Source organism: Carya illinoinensis, chromosome 12 (assembly GCF_018687715.1).
Source record: "Carya illinoinensis cultivar Pawnee chromosome 12, C.illinoinensisPawnee_v1, whole genome shotgun sequence".
Lineage (NCBI taxonomy): Eukaryota > Viridiplantae > Streptophyta > Magnoliopsida > Fagales > Juglandaceae > Carya > Carya illinoinensis.
In genome coordinates this window covers 11,788,236-11,804,642 of record NC_056763.1, presented here as the reverse complement: position 1 = coordinate 11,804,642, position 16,407 = coordinate 11,788,236, and the positions used below count along the sequence as shown (strand labels likewise).

General features: G+C 37.9%; 2 pseudogenes; one reads left to right on the top strand and one right to left on the bottom strand.

The window, feature by feature from the left end:
- Positions 1-16,407, top strand: part of LOC122289482 — a 68,175-nt pseudogene that overhangs the window by 22,342 nt on the left and 29,426 nt on the right.
- Positions 1,201-1,605, bottom strand: LOC122289483 (annotated as a pseudogene).

Below are 16,407 nucleotides of genomic sequence, written 5' to 3'. Positions count from 1 at the left end.
AAAAGGAAAAATTATTCTTTAAGAAATGAAATTGATGTTTTAAGAAAAGAAAACATCATTTCGAAACATGAAAATCTTGTGTTGAAGAAGAAAATATTGTTGAAAACTTTACGAATGGAAAAGGAAATTTTTAAAAACTTCTTAATAGTGAAAGATGTGTTTTTGACAAGGCAGGCTTGGGATACATTCTAAAATAAAAATCACTACAAAAAAGGCTAAATTGGCGGCGTTGGTTATACGCCGGCAACTATCCCAAAAAACGCCGCTACTTAATTCGCGGCGTTTTTCTAACGGCATAACCGTCTGCCGGTACTGGAGGGTCGCTATTTTCATTGTTTCGGCATTTGCACAAACGCCAGTATTTGTAAATCCCATTAGTGGTGTTTGTATCAATTTAGCGTCATTTCTTGAAACACCGCCACAATACTCACATTAACAGCGTTTCTGGAAACGCCGCCAATTTATCGTTGCCATCCCTAGCAAATACTAGCGGCGTTACCTTAAACGCAGCTGCTACTACATTACCGACGCAGAATGCAACTTTGGCGGCATTTATTTAAATGCCACTAATAGTACATTAGCAGCGGCACATTGAATTTGTTAACAGCGTTTATATGACCGCCACCACTTTTTAAAATAGTAGCGTTACGATAAATGCCGCTACTAGTAATTTGGCGAATTTATTAACGGCATTTATTTAAACGCCGCCCCATTACGTTGCCAACGCATCATATAAATTACTGGCATTTATTTAAATGCCACTAATAGTACATTGGCGGTGGCACATTAAATTTGTTAACGGCGTTTATATGATCGCCACCACTTTTTTAAAATAGCAGCGTTACAATAAATGCCGCTACTAGTAATTTGGCGAATTTATTAATGGCATTTATTTAAACGCCGCCCCATTACGTTGCCAACGTATCATATAAATTAGCGGCATTTATTTAAATGTCACTAATAGTACATTGGCAGCATATTGAATTTATTAACGGCGTTTATCTAAACGCCACCATGAAGTTTTTAAATGCTGCCACTAATTCATTGCCGACATATTTTTTAAATTAACGACATCAATATAAACGCCATTACGAATACGTTACAGCCGCATTGCATTAATTAACGATATTTAAAAATTAGTACAATGTGCACATTGCTTTTTTTTTTTTTTTTTTGTAAAAGGTATATTAGATTTTATGCCATATCCACAATTCAAACAGCCACATGTGAAAGATCATAAAGTAATTTCAATATTCATAAAACTAATGAAAGGAGTCAAAATCCTTAGACCACATTGCATCGACCTAAGAACAGAATTTCAAACACGATAATGAACTAGATTCTCTCTCCATTACTCTATTGTTGACGAACTTCAACTTTCTTTTTCTGCCAAAGGCGATCAAGCCCACTGTCAACATCTCCCTGAGCTCGAACAAATCCACAGAGAACAAAGGTGGAGAAATGGCCGTTGTACACGCCATTCTCATCCAAATGCCCGACGTTGATCTGAACGGAAGCATGGTCCTTTGAAGTAATCAACCTGTTTGTAAATATGCATTTCCTAGGAATGTAAAGCTCGGTAATAAGCCCCTCTTCGTTCTACATCTTGGCTTCTGTGTAAACTACTTCTTCAAACCCTTACCAATCTGTGCACATTGCTTAAAACACCATATTCACTAATGTTTTCAGGAAGCGCGCAGTAGACCTCCATCTGCATAATGTCAAAAAATTTATGGGTAGTTCTTACAGCTTGGAAACCATATGCTATTAGATCACTATATTTTGTAATCACAGAAATGATACCACCCTTTTCAGCTTCAAGTCTACACAGATATGACAACAGTGCACCAGCCTTATATGGAGCCACCACATATTCGTAATATATCCCAGATCTAAGAACCTGAAAAGTCACTACCGAGACATTTGTTAGCAGTGAATCTAGGTCCAAACGGAAAAAAAAAAAATCTTTAAAAAAAAAAAAAGTGTTGATGGAAATGAACTCGCTATCTAAAACTAGATCAAGATGCATAGACTAATAGAAATATGGCAACCTGGTACCTGTATCACTTGATGTGCCATGGATGGAGTAATACTCATTGCTCTCTGTAAGTTAAAACGGTTAAATTTTTTAAAAATGTTCCATAGCTTTTGAAATAGAGAAAGCATACACAGAAACAATGCCATGAGAATAACAAAGAAGATTTTTTATGCTTATATGCAGAAACACATGGCCCAACTGCAGCAAGACATGGCCCTCGGTTTGGAGAATAATGCTCTGTTCTTCTTGCTTAAAACAGAGGCTGGTTCGGTACTTATATGCAGGTGGTTGCTGGTTCTTGAATTGGCATCTCTGTGGCTTCCGATGCATCTTTCCAAGTGCGAAAGGTGGTGGCGTTGGTTGGAGGGACTTCCGTTGTGCAGGAGAGGACTCGGCTACATTGGGCTGCATCTCCTTGGTTGACGGCGTGTGTGTGGTGATGGTAAAATTGTTGGTTGATACTCTGAAGCCCGAGAAGCAAAAAGAAGGAATAAGATGTACTTATAAGCTGGAAAGAGGAACGTCTGCAGTGTGTAAGCCGTGGGAGGGAAATTTAAATTTTATGAAAATTTGAGGAACGTTTAGGGCGCCAACTTAGTTTTTGTTTTGACCATATTTTGAGGGAAATTATATGTGTGGGTATGTACGAATATTTGAGGTGGGCTGAAGGCGCCAACTTATAATATTATGCTTGCTTATTACTCTTTGATCTAAATATTCCAATCTTATGTATAATTGAAATGTTAATATAATATTTTTTATAAATTATATTATATAATTATGTTATATAAAAGATAATGTTATTATAATTTTATGTTAATATAAAAAATATATATAAGACAATTATTAATTTATTATAATCTTAAACATGAATATTTATTTAATCATATGCTTTAAATATAACATATATATTAATAACATTTTATCGTTTAATAAATTTTCAATATATTCTTCTTGATAATTATATTAGTTACTAATGTATATTAATTAGTATATAATGTATAGTAATTACAATTTATACTTTATGGCCTTATACTAACAATCTAATACCATTATAAGTAATATACTTTATGCTTATATTAGACATTATGCTTGAGTTCGCTCGAACTCAGTGTCGAGCGAAAGTCGAGCATTCCAATCTGCCTAAGTTAGCTCGAGCGCAGTGTCGAGCGAGTGTCGAGCGTTCAACTCTGTCTGAGTTCGCTCGAGCGCCATGTCGAGCGAGGGTCGAGCGTTCAATTCTGTTTGAGTTCGCTCGAGCGCCCTGTTGAGCGAGGGTCGAGCGAAAACATCTCACGTGGTTTTAGAAATCTCATGCTCTTAATGTGCATCCATCCAGAACTCGAAGCAATTACTACACATTTGCATCCAATTCTTTGCCACATATAAAAAATCGATGCAAAAAGCCATATTCTTTGTAGTGCTAATACTATATCACTATGATACTATTAATTATAGTGATATAGTAATACTAAACTATTAATGATATAAACATACTAACAACACAAACTTTTCAACACGATACTATAATGCCAATCAAATTGTGGCAGCCTAGCCAGAGTACAAGGCTAACGCTTGTAGATCGAATGATCAAGAAATTTCTTAAGATCTTCGACAGCAAATATAATATATATATATTAATAACATTTTATCGCTTAATTAATAAATTCTCAATATATTCATTTTAATGACTATATTAGTACATTAGTAATACTAATATACATTAGTATATAATGTATATTAATTACAATTTATACTTTATGGTCTTATACTAATACGTACTCTAATACTATTAGTAATATAATTTAAGTCTATATATAAATTATTATATAAATCACTATACTAACACTATATCACTTATGAAAATGCTTGTACAAGGCTAATGATTGAAAATCGAATGATTAAGAAATTGCTTAAGATCTTCGACAACAAATATATAGAACTTGATCACTAGACCTTAAAGAAACTCTTAACTCCTAGTTTTAAATAATAAAATGTAGTTAGATTGAAACAGACCTTGAAACAACTTGACCACTAAACCTTAATATATGAAATATAATTCACTCAAATTTACTAGAACCATTTATTTGTCTAAAACTAAATTAAGCCAATAACTAATGACAGGAAATAAATCCTTATAATAAAGTCAACTAAGCTCTACTTATAGAAAATAAAGAGATTCTTAAATAGATTTAACATTCCATAGTTAATTATCTCACGCATACTTAAATCTTCAAGGATCTGCACCCATAAACGTCACATTCTAATGATCAAAGTATTTTCTCAATAATTATTTATAGCCATGTCGGGTATTTAATTTATTGCATGTATTATTATTTTTTTTTTCCACCACCAGTGCTGGAATATCTTGCCGTTTGATCTTCCCCATAATTAACATGGCTAGGGTTGCCGCCACACGTACAATTCTCTCGTGCATTACGTTCCGACAGAGCAACGGAGAATACAGAGCGTCCCTTCACATTGCCCGGCTTGATCACATCTTATCCTCCACAGAACAACGTCCCCACACGGAAACCCGCTCAAACCAAGTGCAATTTCTCTGTCACAGTGTCCATCGATTGATAGAAGACAGGCTCTGTTTTGTAGGCTCAAAACAGAGCACTCCATATTAGTAATATCGAAAGCCACGGTACACGGTAATACAGAGGCTGTAGCAGAGGGCGCCATATACGTACAGGTCAGTACCAAATTTAGTCCCATTTTATTTAGAAGTTGATGGTTTCTCAACACAGTTGATGGTTTCCCATTTTATTTACAAGTTCCCTAGCTACAAACTATTATCACTGATATAGTTATTTAAGTATGTTTGGTAGATTTTCTTTTGTTTGGTTTCCATGAAAACAGAGGAATAGAACGAGTAAGAGCTAATGGTTGTCGGGGCGGCCTGTCTTCCTGTGTTAATGCTAATGGTTTAATCTTTAATGGCTTTTTTTTAGCTTTGGCGATTAGATCATTTTAGTCAACGAATATTGTATTAACACTTCCAACCATGAAGCTATTGAACCCGGTATTGACGATGTTGTGTGGACACGAAATGATATAGATGGAATGACGATCGAAACTCCCCAATAGTGTTGAGTAAGAAATATATAATTTTAGACTATTTAACATGATATCTCTTATCACATAAGTCTATCTCATATCATGCTCTAAATATTATTATTTCTATTGATTTGCATATATGTAAATTTGTTTTTGTATAGGTACAATGGGTCCAAAAAAGAAGGCAAAGATGTCCATACCACAGTTGCGAAGACAATCTACAAGACTACAAGCTATACATAGTGAGCCACAATCTGATAGGGCAGCCCATTCATTACCCTTTGTCGATGGGCCACCCCTTTCCATTGATAGGATGGTGGAGTCACCACCTCCTATAGATTGTCCTTCCCAACCATCATTATCTTCACAGCAAGGGACCCAACCTCCTATAGAACCATCATTATCTTCACAGCAAGGGACCCAACCTTCTATAGATTGTCCTTCCCAACCATCACCATCTTACCAGCAAGGGACCCAACCTTCTACATCGAGCCAAATGGGAGGCCAACTATCCACACACATGGAGATGAGCAGAGAGACCGAGCCATGCACATCTGTACCAATAGCACCTAGTTCGGAAGCAGAAAATGTCGATATGTGTTCTGACAATGGAGATCGCTTTCTCATCATCGTCGGTATGTTTTTGTTTTTCTTACTTATTATTTATTTCACAATGACTGCAGATTTACGAAATACTAACATTGTAACTAAATCTATTTTTGCAGATAGTAATGGAGATCGAGTAAAGAGATTATTGCACTCTATTCATGACATTTGGCATCTTCCAGAAGGGGAGAGAATTGAAATGGAGCTCAACAATCTTGGTCAGCCCATCAAAAAGCAAGACTCAAAGGTGGTAAGGTTTGGTGGTCTGATAGCGAGAAGTAATAAGTTGGTTCCGATAATTTACAAAGATTGGAGGTCAGTACCTAAAACCATAAAGGAGGAAGCGTGGGGTCTTATAAAGGTATATATGATTTTTCATATTTAAATATTATTATTATTTAAATAGGTATATTTTGAAAATTTTGTTAGAAGCTAGTTACTCACTTGTGTAAATTTATTTTGACTGTAGGGCAAGTTTAAAGTTCCTGATGACAAATTGGATGTATTCAAAAAATGGATACTAAAGGACTTGGGAAAGAAATGGAAAGACTATAAGCATGAATTGAAGAAAAAGCTACTTAATGAAAAAGACACCTCTGCAGCACAAGTTGTGGCAAGGGCAAGTCCCGATATAGTGGACTTAGAGCAACTAGCAGAGTTGGCCAATCTCTGGTTTGATCCAGAATATATGATAACAATGCGTGTATTTCTATTATAGATTTATAAAGTCAACCAAATAGTTATTTTAATTCTAATTCTCATAATATTTTACATGTTGCAGTCCAAATGTAATAAAAACAAGGAGTGTCGTAAGAAGCAGGTGGTTGTTCATAGCGGAGGATCAACAAGTTTAGCAAGATATGCCCATGATATGGTATTTATTTATTTAATATTTATTTATTGTTGAATATTTGTTAGTTCTTTGTTTTCGATATATGTGTTTAATCTAAAATATTGGACGTAGAAAAAATCAACTGGGGCAATGCCAAGTCGAGCCCAGTTGTTTGTCAAGACCCATAAGAAAAAGGATGGCACACACTACAATGATGACACGAGGAAGAAAGTGGTATGTTTATTTTCAAATTTATAACTTTTTTAATTTTAAAGGATTTATAAATGAAGAATAATGTGTATTTTTTATTATCTATTACAGGTTGAGATGGAGGATCTTTTAACACAGGACACGAATTCTATAGACATGGGGTCTGGAGGAACCATGACTTGGGCATCAGATGATGTTTATTCAAAAGTCATGGGACCAGAACGGCCTGGACATGTGCGTGGTTTGGGTTTTGGGCCAACCCCTACAAAGCAAACTTGTCAACATTCACTACCGACTTCAAACCAAGAAGATGGTATATCAAAGGAAGAGTTTGAGAAAATGCGTAACGAATTAGCTGAATTACGGAACTTAGTAAACACATTCGTGCATGCACAGGTGAGCACCCCACATATGTTTAGTTGATATAAATCAACCTTCTATTGAAATTTTTGGACCCTCATTTGAATTTATATTCAGGCTTCAGGAAAAAATCGAAAAGAGAATGAAGAGGAAGAGAAAGATGAAGAAGAGGAAAATTCTGAAGAGGAAGAAGATCAAGAGGAAGATGAAGAAGAGGAAGAGAATGAAGAGGACGATGATTGAGAGACGGGATTATAAGTGAGACTATAATTGAGACTATATTTATGTAAAAACTTTCCTACGTAAAAACTTTCCTTATACGCTCTGCTAGGGTTCTCTCGTTTTGGCTCTGTTAGGTGCGTCCGTTTGCCTGCATGGCGGCCTCTGATGGCCCGCCGCCCATGGCAGCCCCGATCAGGTCCTTCGCAGATCTAGTTTCTACGGTGCCTCAACCTCTGCCGGTGATGGAGGTTCCTTTCCGTCAGCCAAAAATCATTGATGGTGAGCTGGTATTCATGTTTTCAGCGAAGGAAATTGACAAACTTGCCCAGCCATTTCGGTTTTCCATTGTTTTGAAATTCCTTAGGCAAAGGCCCTCCCTAGATGCAGTGTCATTCGTAGTCGGTGGGGGTTGTCTAGCTTGCCGGTTGTTTCAGCGATGCAGCGTCCAAGACACGTTTTCGTTCGGATGGCTAACGAGATGGATTATAATAAGGCCCTGTCCAGAGAATCATGTGAGGTTAATGGGATCTTCTACAGGCCTTTTGCATGGACACCAGAATTCGATGAAAACTCTGAACCACCGTGTGTACCGGTTTGGGTGTTTTTGCCTGGACTTCCACCGAGTTTCTACCAGCCTTCAGTGTTAAAAATGATCACAGCTCCTATTGGTAGGTTCATTAGATGTGATAATTCCACTATGTGTGCTACGCGTACAGATGGTGCTCGGGTATGCTTAGAAGTCGACTCTTCAAAGGCACCAATTAATTATTTCTGGATCGGTAAGCCTGGGGTCCCGAGAAGCAGAAGACAGGAGATCATTTTCAAGACTTTGCCGGCGTACTACTCCAAGTGTAAATGTCAAGGACATAATACTCAAACATGCCGTAAGGAAAATGACCAAAAGAAACATATGAAAGGCTCAAAGAAATGGGTAAAGATTGATGTGCAACCTACGGATGATAGGGTGACCGATTTAGAGAATAGGGGAAATCCTGAGAAAGAGGTGCAAAAGGACGGTTTGGTGCCTCATGAAGTTGCTGCAGTGGCCGAAAATCTTCCTATGTTGAAGTCTGATATTAATGGAAAGGAGGTACTGGAAGATGAAACTAGAAATGGGCACACGGCTAGCATGGAGATGCAGAATATTGATCAGGTCCCTCAGCATGCAACAGCCCAGGTTTATGTAGGTGAACCGAGTTCTTCTAATGGACATCCGGGTCAAGAATTTGAACATGGTGTGGTGTTGGTGAGTGAAATGCGTGTGGAGAAAAGTGTTGTTTCGGTGTTGGGTCTCATAGATAAGGAAGGGAGCTCTAAAGATATTCCTTCTTTTCAAATCACGGAACTTATGGAGGATGGGTCCAGCTTGAATGATGGAATGACGATACCGAATAATGATGGTGAGCATGTGGAACATCTTATTTCTGTCGGATGTAATGATGGGGGTAACAAGGAGTTGGCTGCGGAATCACAATCGGACCATGAAATTGAGAGAGTTAGTATGAGAGAGGATATGCAAAAAGACTATTGTACGGACTCGGAAGGCATGACCAAAAAAGCAGGTAAGTTCCTGAAAAGAAATTCTACCCGGGCTATTACTCGTCCTAATAAGTTGAATTTATGATTAGTCCAATTCTCTTTTGGAACATACGGGGAGTTCGCTCTTCCAGGTTGAGGTTGAGGAATATTTTTAAAAAATTCAGGCCTAAGATTATTGCTTTGGCTGAGCCTTTTTTGAGGGAAGATAAAATTCCCACTCTTTTGGGGAAGTATAATTGTGATAGTTTTGTCACTAATGAGAGACATAGTGGAAAAATATGGCTGTTGTGGAACTCTGATATCTCTATACAGTGGTTGAATGGGTCGAACCAATTTGTTTCTGTGAAAGTTGAGGAGAATGGGTTTGTTTTTATTCTTACTATAGTCTATGCTAAGTGCAACCCTGTTGAAAGGAAAAACCTTTGGGAAGATTTGGTTGAGCTGAGTAATGGAAATCTTCCATGGATTCTATGCGGCGATTTCAACATTATTAGAGAGGACTCGGAAAGACGGGGGGGTAACCCCCGGCCTTTTACGGCTATGGGGGACTTTAATTTTTGGCTTCAAAACTGCGGTGTTATGGATATAAAATCACAAGGCGCGTCGATGACTTGGTGTAATGGTCAAAGCGGCTTGGCTCGCAGTTGGGCAAGGTTAGATCGTTGCTTTCTTAATTCTATTTTTCTTAATTGCTATCCTAATGTTTTTTCTCAGGTGTTATCTCGTTCTACTTCTGGTCACTCTCCTTTAGTGATTAAGATGGGTGAAGACCCATTCAGGTATGGGCCTAGTCCTTTTCGTTTCCAATTTATGTGGACTGACCATGCAGATTTCCTTAGCTTCGTGGAGGGGTCTTGGAATCAAGCTGGGCTTGGTTCTGGTCTTTTTAGGTTGTCCTTTAAACTTAAAAGACTTAAGGTGGCGCTTAGGGATTGGAATCAAAGTGTTTTTGGGAGGACAGACGAGATTATCAAGAATATTGAGCAGCGTATAGATCGAGACTGGATAATAGCCTTCAGAATTCTTATTCTATTGAGGATGATAATGATCTTTTGGCTGCTAATTTGGATCTCTTAACTTGGAGGGGTCGGGAAAATACTCGTCTGTCTCATATGGCTAAGAAAAGATGGTTAAAAGATGGGGATAATAATTCAAAATTTTTCCATGCATATTTGAATGCAAAAAATCAAAAGAGGGTAACTGACATGTTTCTTGCAGATGGTACTCATTTAAATAACCCTCTTGAGATTCATAAGGCTGCTGTTGAGCATTTCAAGCAGTTTTTGAGTGAGAATAGCAGTTGTGAGCTTTCCAGTTTACGGGATTTGATTTCCCCAGTGATTACGGCGGATGAGAATTTGATGCTTTGTAGTCCTCCTTCGATGGGTGATATTAAAGATGCTTTGTTTAGTATTCCTATTGATAGTAGCCCGGGCCCGGATGGCTTTGGCTCAGGGTTTTTTAGGTCCTGCTGGGAGATTGTTAAAGCAGACCTTTTGGAGGCGGTTTCTAAGTTCTTTCAACATCAGATGCTCCCTAGATATTATTCTGCGTCTTTTATTGTGCTGATTCCCAAGGTTGATTCTCCTACGGGCTTTGATAAGTTTAGGCCTATAAGTTTGTGTTCTGTGGTTTATAAGATTTGTGCGAAGATTTTGGTGGGCCGTCTCACGAATGTGCTCCCAAAGATTATTTCCCAGGAGCAAGGGGCCTTTATTCCTGGTCGTAGCATTTTTGAAAATATTAGTCTTACACAGGAAATGGTCCACTCTATTAATAAAACCACTAATGGGGGAAATGTCTTGGTTAAGCTTGATATGTCCAAGGCCTATGATCGAGTGAATTGGAGGTTTCTTATTCATGTTCTGGATTCTTTTGGGTTTTCTTCTCAGTTTTGCGCTTTGATAAACCTTTGTATTTCCTCACCTTGGTATACTATTATGATGAATGGCACCTCTTTGGGTTTCTTTAAGGGCGAGCGTGGTCTGAGACAAGGTGACCCACTCTCTCCTTATTTATTTGTCATTATGCAAGAGACGCTATCTCGGCTTCTTAAGCATGCTTTTCAGAATGGCAAGATTGTTGGGTTTTCTCAAGCTAGAGGTACTCCCCTTATTTCCCACCTTATGTATGCGGATGATATTGTTATTTTTGCTAATGGTGGGAAGAAGTCTATGAGAGGGTTGATGGAGGTGCTTAATCTTTATGAGACTTGGACAGGTCAGATTCTTAATAAAAATAAAAGTGCTATTTTGTTTTCTAAAAAGATATCTGATCCAAGAAAGTCTTCTATTCTTCGTATGACTGGTTTCTCAGAAGGCTCCTTTCCTTTTAATTATCTGGGTGTTCCTATTGTGATGGGTCGTCTGAAGGTTTGTGATTTTGGGGATCTGATTGGTAAATTTAATAAGAAAGTTGCAGGGTGGAAAATGAAACTGCTCTCTACTGGGGGTCGTGTTATTCTTTTACGTCATGTTTTATCGAGCATGGCAACTCATCTTATGGCTGTTCTTCATGTTCCCCATGGTGTTTACGTGGCGCTTAACAGGATTATGAGTTCCTTTTTTTGGGGTGATTTTGAAGGGAAAGGGAAGAGGAAGTGGGTGGCTTGGAAACATATTTGTCAGCCTACAGAGGAAGGCGGTTTGGGTATTCGGGACTTTGAGGAGGTTCAGAGGGCCTTACATATGAAATTTGCTTGGCATCTTCTTCAGGGGCATTCTTTATGGGCAGAGTTCTTTAGAGGCAAGTATGTGCAAGGTAGTCATCTATCCCTTTTGAGCCCTACTAAAGGAACTAGGTTTTGGAAAGCTATTGTGCATTGCATCCCGGAGGTTTTAAATAATTCTAAGTGGCTTGTGAAAGAAGGAAATGTTTCTTTCTGGTATGATAATTGGGCGGATGGGGGTCCTATTGGTGATCATTTGCCGGTTCTTGAAAGACCTTCGCTTCGAGTCAAGGAGTGTAGGATTGATAATGGTTGGGATATTTCTCTCTTGGAAAGATTAGTGGGTCCACAAAAAGTCGAAGATTTGTTTCAGTTTTTGGCTACTAGGAAGGATGGTCAGGATATCCTTATTTGGATGAGGGATAATAATGGGAATTTTAATACTAGAAGTGCTTGGGACTGTATCCGTGTGAGATCCCCATCGTTACCTTGGGCAAATTGGATTTGGCATACTCATATTCCCAAGAAAATTTCTATTATGATGTGGAAGGCGTACCACAATTGTTTGAGTGTGGATGAGAAGATCAAGAATATTGGCATCCCTATTGTTTCTAAATGTAATTGTTGTGCCAGGGGTCACATGGAGGATTTAAACCACGTACTCTGCATTGGTGACTTTGCCAGATGTATTTGGAGGTTGGCGACGACCCATTTAGGTGTCCATATGGGTGTTTTCCATACTTGGAAGGAGCAAATTAATTTTTGGTTTCGTCGTGCGGGTAAGTCTTCTCAGCTAAGGTCTATCTTTGGTATTCTACCATCCATTGTTTCTTGGCGACTTTGGGATAGACGTTGCAAAGCTCGGGTTGAAGATAAAGTGGACTCAGTTCAGTCAGTTTGGCATGTTATCAAATTGTGGATTCGAAGGATTATGTCGTTATTTATGAAAGTCTCTAGGATTTCTGCCCATGATGAGGCTATTCTGAAAAGGTTGGAGATCCCAGTTGTATATCCTAAGCCCAGGCATACTCGTGTGATTAGATGGAAGAGGCCACCACAAGATTAGATGAAACTTAACTCGGATGGTAGTAGTTTAGGGAATCCAGGGCCGGCTGGTGCTGGGGGGGTTATTCGTGACAACCTTGGTAGGTTGCATACTGCTTACTCGGTTTTCTTGGGTCAGGGGTCTAATAATTTTGCTGAGTTGCATAGTTTGTTGGAAGGGGTTAGGAGGTGCCATCAGCTGGGCTTTCGTCGGGTTGAGATTGAGGTTGATTCCCAATTGCTGGTTCGCTGGTGTACTAAGGGTGAATGTAATATTTGGTACCTAGAAGATTTTTGGGAGGAATTGTGGGGTCTCTTGGGCGGTATGGAGTTTCGCATGCAACATGTTTTTCGTGAAGGTAATGTAGTCGCCGATTTTCTAGCCAAAAAGGGAGCTGGGGGTTTAAATATGAATTGGTCTGTTAATGATTCCTTACCCGATCAGCTCCGTGGTCTGCTTCGTATGGACAGAATTGGTCTCCCCTACTTGCGCATCTCGTAGTCCTGGTACGTTTTCTTTGTTTTTATTCTTGCAAATTTTATTTTGTCTTCTCGTTTTGCAGGTGCTTTGGATTGGGTCCTGGTTTTTCTGTTGTTTACGTTGAGTTGGTTTGTTTTTTAGGCCTGTTAGAGTTGGTCTTTTGTTGTTTTGTTTTTTGGATTGGTTTGTTTGGACACTTGGTTTTGGGTCTTTTTTTCTTAGCGATTATTCTGTAAGCCCCCAAGTGTCATGATGTTACCACGGTATTCCTCCGCCATAAGAGAGGGCTCATTAATAAATTTGGGACGGGGCTGCTATGTGGGTGGCTGCCGGCTCTTCTGAAAAAAAAAAAAAAAAAAAAATTTGGGACTATATTTATGGTATTTGCAATATATCGACATTTGCTTTGTTTTGGTAGTATTCACAACTTTCCTTAATTGAGACTATATTTATGGTTATGCCATATATCGACGTTTGCTATGTTTTGTTAAGTTGGAATTAGGATGAATTATGAAATTAAAGGAGAAGTGTTGGATTATGCATTATTTTTACTACTCTTGTTGGAAGTTGTGAATCTTAGTATGATGTTTAACATATCTTGTCATAAAGTTTCCAAGCACCACACACTTTTTTTAAAAAAAGAATAAATATAAGATCCATATTAAAAGATTAAATTTTAAATAATAGACTCTATTGTTTTCAAAAGAAATATTGTACGAGACATGCACAATTTTTGGGTGTATTTTCGTATCATTTAAATAAGTTATTTTATTTTATTTTATTTATTTTATTACCAATAAATCTATAATAGTTTTACCGGCGTTTCATTGATCAAATTTTGACATTTTATAAGCACCGCCAATGTATATAATTATTTCCGGCGTAACAATATAAACGCCGGCGTAAAATTAACCAATGGCCAACATTTATTTAAACGATATAAACGTTGAAAAACTCAATACTTTGTCGGCGTAAACTCTATCAATTGTCGGCATTTTGTGAAACGCCGCTGATGTTATATGTTATTACCGCCGGTATATTAGAAACGCCGACAAACACGGTTAATATAACGGCGTATAATTAATAAATTATTGGTATTTGTTTAAACGCCAACAAAAAAAAATATTATTACCAGCGTAACAATAGAAACGCCGCCAACGCCATTAATGTCCCGGCGATATTGGCGGCGTTGTTATATACGCCGCCAACACCATAAATTATTACCGACGTAAAAATTTAAACGCCAGGAAGTTCAATAATTTACTGGCGGAAAAATTATTCGCCGGAAAATTTATATATCTACCGGCGCATAAACAAACGCCGTGCTTATAAACGCCACCAATTTAGCCTTTTTTTGTAGTGAATACAAACCTTATAAAAACTTATTTGATAATCCTTCTATATCAAAGTCCAGTATTTAAAATTCTTTTCATAAAAATAATTTTGTCAAAGAAAGATACTATTACAATCACTCAAGTTTTTCATATATGCCACATGCTATTTGCAATTTTTGTAATAGAAATTGTCATAATTATCATGCTGTCCTATTAGAAGAAAGCATACAATGACTACTAGGGCCATATGGGTACCTAAAAATCTTATTTCTTCTAATACTAATAAATGAAGGACTCAAAGAACTTAGGTACCAAGAAAAATCATTTTAATTGTTTTTATAGGTATACATGAAGCCCTCCACAAGCAAAATCAAATGGTTTTTAAATAGTGGATGTTCAAGACACAGGACGAGAGATAAGATTAAGTTCTTTGATCTTAGATTTAAAGAAGAAGGACACGTGACATTTGGAGACAACTCAAAATAGAAGATCGTGGAAATAGATAAAATTGGTAATGAATCTTCTCTCATAATTGAAGACGTTCTACTTGTTGAAGGTCTAAAGCATAATCTTTCGAGCATAAGTCAATTATGTGATAAAGGATTTACAGTTACTTTCAAAATGAATAAGTGCACTATTTTGAATGATCTGATTGCAATATTTGTTTTATTGCTTTTAGAAACAACAACATTTATACAATTGAATTTGAAGAAATTGCCTTACAAGATGCTATTTATTTTTCAACTCAAAATGTGACACCCCAATTGGGTGGACACGGGGAAATCAAGACGTTCGGATGTTGACAACACGGGTCACCACCCTACCGACGAGTGCAAGTGTGTGTATAAGCACAAATGTGCAAAAAGAAACACGCAACGAGTAGCAAAAGTCTCATAACTAAGTACTAGAAATTTTTCTTAGTTTGATGCAAAGCTGTTCAAAACATACATATTAAAATATTATAAATCACAGATATAGTTTTAAAACCAACTACAAAGCATAACTCCAACTCAGAACTCTGCACCAAAATCTACGGTATCAAAAATGGTGCCGCAGGTAAGTAAGATCTAAACACCACTAGATAAAAGCATATTAAAACTCAAACAATATGCATGAAAGAAAAGCCAATGCACATGACCCGTAAAACCATATTTTTCCACGCATGCCAAAAACCCATTTAGCCCAAAAACATAACCTTTAAAACTAGTCCTCGCCATTATCTCAGATAATGGCCCAAATAAAAACTACCATTTTTCCAGAAAATGGATCACATAGCCTCAATCATACCTCGCCATTTTCCCAGAAAATGGCCCGCAACCAAAACCATAAAACCGATCCAATTATTGCATGCACCACGATCTCCCCTAGGGATCATTTGCACACTCTGGCTCCTGTACCACACCGCAGGTAACGTCTACAAGTGTGACACCTAAACGAGCGATGCCCAGTACTCGTGCCCAGCCCGTCCCTGGACCAGGCCATCCTTTACTCCCCGCCACTCTAGGGACCACGAAGTCGACACGACAGTGTTACTGTATCGTGCGATCTGATCTTTGCCCAGCGACAACCCAGGGGATGTCACTCAGTATTATCTACTCCTGAGTGACCAGAGGAGCTCCATCGAGATAATACCCCATCCCGGCTTGAGGTCGTGATACACATACACCCGAAAATCCATTTATGCCAACAAAACACGATTTTTCTCAATTTAAAAAAAAAATGCACGTGCATGCACCATGTAAATGCAACCTCAAGGCATAAAACAACCAACCAATCACAAATCAATAAACCAAGCAACTCCGTCCTTAATCCATCCGACCCCCGAACTCCTCAGACTCAGTCCGGAATCAACCAACCAACCAGATAATTTATTGTAAGAGAAAAATATATTTAAATCTAAAAGTAGAGTTTGGAAAATACTTATAGCGCTATACGGTATTTTTTGAAAGCTCGCAGCATTGCAAACGACGAAGAAAAAGTAACATAACAGTGTATTTTACACTGTGGCCG